Below are 4,964 nucleotides of genomic sequence, written 5' to 3' on the forward strand. Positions count from 1 at the left end.
CACTCGAGGTAGATGGATGGGCTTTAATGAGTTATAGGGAAGGTGAAGAAACCCAGTGCTTATAAGCGAGACTTTTTGCGAAGCCGTTAGCGGGCTCGGTTCAATACTTGCGACAGAAGTTGCAATCAATTTACTGACATCAATCCGTTGATGACGATGAGTTCGTTGGTCACTGAAAAGTAAGGTAAGATTGGCGCAGACCGGGGCATGATCAGAGTCCAGATAGGTACTTCAAAATAAGCGGCAGTCTTGTATACATTCACTTTCGACGAGACAGTGACTTGAGATCGTTTAGATATGACAGAGTTCCCACCATGGGCGAGCTGCTGTATAAGTAGAAAAGTGGTTGTACATGAAGCGGGAATAGAGGAAGATATGAGTGATGTAGTATATAAAAAATGATGATAATTATAATCATAACAACAAGATTGTGTGTTATCAAGTGAATGTGGATTGTCTGAATTCCAATTGAAGCGAGCATAGTATTTGGTGAAGTAATTGTTATTTCATTAGATTTGTGTGAGGGCTGTGATACTGTGCGGGTGCCCAGACCGAAGCAGGTGGTTTTCTTCTATCGTCTTCAGTTTACTCCTTAGTTCATCTGTTCTGCTTGATATGAAACCTTTGCACTTCTGTTTGTCCAGTTATCCAGTGTTTCTTTAGCTTCAGTTTCATCTTGGCCACAACCAGGTGGTGATCTGAAGCTATCTCAGCTCCTTTCCTTGTTCTCACATCTTCCATTGTCTTACGGAATTTCTTATTCATACAAGTTTGATCTATTTGGTTCTCTGTGGTGTGGTCCTGTAAGATCCGTGTAACTTTGTTTGCGTTTGTGTGGAAACATTGTGCCGCTCATAACCAATTTGTGTAATGCACATAGATTTGCAAATCTCTCCCCATTTTCCTATCTCTCTCATAGTCCATGTCGTCCCATGGTATCTTCATATCCTGTGTTGTCCACTCCGACTTCAGCACTTAGATCTCCCATCAGCATGGTGTGATCCTTTCTGGAGCACTTAGCTATGATTAATTGCAGCTTCGAGTAGAACTGATCTTTATCGTCGTCGTTGATACCATTGTTGGGTGCATAACATTGGATAGCATTCATTGTGATCCCCTCTATTTCCTTGTTTTGAATGGTTCCTTGATTATCCTGGATCCGTGAGATTCCCATCCTACAAGTGCATTTCGTGCTTCCCTGGACAGCATCACAACTACTCTCTGAGTGTATAGAACATTTTCCCCTTTGTGACCGGAGTACAGCAGCATCTTTCCCGTACCTAGCCTTTGTTGTCCAGCTTGTGTCCAAAGAGTTTCGCTGATTCCGAGCACTGGCAATTTGTATCTCCTCATTTCCATTGCTATTTGACTGTTTTCTAGTCTCCCACATTGTCCGGACGTTCCATGTACCCATAAAGAGTGTTGCTCTGGTAGTTAGAAGGTGCATCGGCCTCGTGACTTACCAAAAATTTTGGCTTTCATCATGAGGCGTCATAATTCTTCCTTCAACTTGGAGGGCAGAGTTAAGATGGTTTGAATTATTTTTTCTGGTTAGTTTTTCTGCGGGATTGGGTCACTAACCTCATGTTCAACCCTCCTCCTTTACCCAGGCTTGGGACCGGCGGTAACTGTAGAATAGCTACCTGCGGAGTTTATATATATATATATATATAGTCATGTCAGTATTTACTAAATAGTTTTACGGTACAATCGATTGTTCGAGATTATATTGTTACTGGAAATCCTTTCTTGTTTTCTAGACTGCGATGGAAATCAAAAACCGATCATACTTCCATGTCACATTTATATAATAACTTGACGCTTAAATCCCTACCCAAATCCCCAAAATTTATCTTCTCGAGTAATCGTTACTCCACCTTCTAAATATCAGATTTTGTTATCATCATACAAAATGTAAATGTAAAGTGCTTAAATCGACATGCATTATGATGACTGAAAATGGTTTCTAAATACACGTTGATTTAAATTAGTTTTTTTGTACTACCCATAGTGACGCAATGACTAATAAAACCACTCGGACCTGACTAAAGTTTTAACAGGTTCATAGTTTTCCTTAGTTTCATTGTATCACCTGCTAGTGAAGGTTTACTGTCTTATATAAAGTCAATGCTGGTTTTCCGGAATATTCTTTTCGAAGTAATAGCTTCAAAGATATCTATTCATTTGATTTGTTGATTATTTGAGTCCGATTTACAAAATCCCGACTGTTGCTGCTACCTTGACGTGGTGGTCCGACTTGCCTGTCGTGATCAACCAATCGAGCTATACTGGCTTGAACAATCGTTCCTCAGAGTCCTACCATGCTACACAGGTCTGTTGAAGAACAGTAAGACTAAAAGCAGCAAACCCAAGGTCCGAGGGCGAAGTTGTACGGCTTACTGTACAGAGGTGTAACGGCAGTAAGGTGCTTCCTTCAGACAACCAGCATAACAGCGATGCTGCCTTCCCGCAAAAAGGGGCGGGGTTTTAAAAGGTCGACCCTAAAAATACACACCTCGCCTCATCCCACGGATATCCGTCTGCGGCGGTAAGGTCCCAACAAGTACGGAGCTGAAACAAAAATTACCCACAAAAAGTCGTGAGTCATAATAAATAACCAACTCGATTCACGCTTCGTGTATCTGGAAGCCCTGATGCTGCTTCCCGTGGCCTCGCTGGAGTAGGTATAGCATTAAGTCCTAGGGTAGAACTAGCTCTTTTAGACTGGATCCCAGTAGACAGTCGTCTATGCGCTGTCCGACTAAACGGATCAGTAAGGAATCGGAAAGATAAGGAAACTCGTCGTTGCCTCTTCGTCGTCTCTGCCTGCTCTCCCACTGACTGCAGCTCAGATGATGTAAAAGATGAAATTTACAGAAAGCGGCCCGACCTACGAAAAGCTAGGCGCACTGAGGTAGTAATAGTGGCTGGTGACGTTAATGCTCAAGTAGGTAAACTAAGTGAAAGGGAAAGGCACCTGGGTGGATCTTATGGTGTTGTGGCTCAAAGAACATATAATGGCGACCGTCTGTTGCAGCTGTGCTCAGATAACCGCCTATTTCTTGCAAATACTAACTTTAAGCATAAGGAAAAACATTTTTTGACATGGTGACCCCCGAATTCTTCCCAACGTTGGACCCAATTAAATTACATCGCTATCAGCCATCGATTGAGGGGCTCGATAGAAGACTGTCGCTCATTCTGGAGCACATGTTTACACTCAGATCATGCTCTAGTGCGAGCACGTATTTGTCTGCGTCTTACTGGACGTAGGAAAGACACTGCAGGGAAGCCTCTAAGGGTTTTACTTAATGATCGGCAAGCTAAGAATATATTTTAGGAACAACTGGAAAAGAAGTTAGGCAGCCATGTAAGTAGTGCCCACCCCGAGGCAGCGTGGAATGACATCCGAGAAGCTTTGGAAACAGCAGTGATATCCGCTAGTAAGGTAAACCATAAGGTCAGGGAGAAACAATGGATCTCGGCAGCATCTACTGCACTGATAGATGCTCGAAAACTCATCCCAACTGGCTCTGAACATTACGAAGAGCGGAGTCAGCTTAAGCTCAGGCTAATAAGAAGCCTACACAATGATCGCGAACAGTGGTGGGTAGGGAAAGCAAGAGAGATGGAAAAGGCAGCGGCAATAGTTAACAGCAGACAGCTATTCAGACTTGTTAAAGAAACCGGTATTAGGAACCCAAGTAACAGGGAAACTATCTCAGATAAAGATGGGCATATTATTCATTCTCATTCCAGGAGATTGGATCAATGGGCAGAACACTTTAGGGATCAGTTCAACTGACCTTCAGCCACATTTCGGTTTCCCACGATCCCCAGTCGACCTGAATGGCAAGTTAATGTAAATCCTCCAACTCTTTACGATGTTGAAAAAGCTATAGGAAATCTGAAGCGAGGGAGAGCAGCAGGCCCTGACAGGTTTACTCCTGAGTTTTTAAGGATGGTGGTCCAGTACTAGCAACGAGATTGACTGATGTCTTAGGTAGAATCTGGGAACTGGACGTGATTCCATCTGACTGGTCCCAATCACTGATTGTGCCAGTCTATAAGAAAGGACAAAAGTCCTCTTGTGACAATCACAGAGGAATCAGTTTGACTAATATAGTGTCTAAAATATTAGCTTCAATAATACTTGGACGCCTAACCAAAGCTCGTGAAGAGCAGACTAGAGAAAACCAGGCTGATTTCCGACCTGGACGTGGTTGTATAGACCAGATATTCACTCTATGTCAGGTCCTAGAACATAGACACATATTCAGACGCCCCACAATCGTAGTATTCCTCGACCTTAAGGCGGCATTTGACTCCGTTGATCGTGAGGTTGAATGGCAGTGTTTGTCACTAGAAGGGGTACCAAAGAAGTACATTAACCTCATAAAGGCTCTCTACTCGAACACAACTGGTCGAGTTAGAGTCTATGGCGAACTGACAAAATGCAGAGTCTTCTGACCATTATAATCAACTATGCAAGCATATTCGGGATGCGGTTCTCCTCCTCGAAGTGCAAAATGTTACTTCAGGATTGGGTTGCATCGACACCTGAACTAATGTTAGGGAGTGAAGTAGTTGGGCGTGTTGACTACTTCACTTATCTTAGGAGTCTCATCAACCCTTGTGGTCTGGTGTGTGACAAAATCTCAACACGGATACAGAATGCTCGTCTAGCTTTCGCCAACTTGCGCCATTTACGGCGTAGGCGAGATATCCGTCTAGCAACAAAAGGACGGGTTTACTGTGCAGAAGTTTGTTCCGTCCTACTTCATGGCAGTGAAACATGGCCGGTAAGAGTAGAGGATATTCGTAGGCTACTAGTGTTCGATCATAGATGTCTTCGAAGCATTGCTCGTATATCCTGGGACCACCGGGTAAGTAATGCAGTTGTTAGGAAACGAGTACTAGGTAAGGATGGCAAATCGATTGATGAAGTGGTGAAACTTCATCAG

This window comes from Schistosoma mansoni, chromosome W (genome assembly GCF_000237925.1).
Source record: "Schistosoma mansoni strain Puerto Rico chromosome W, complete genome".
Lineage (NCBI taxonomy): Eukaryota > Metazoa > Platyhelminthes > Trematoda > Strigeidida > Schistosomatidae > Schistosoma > Schistosoma mansoni.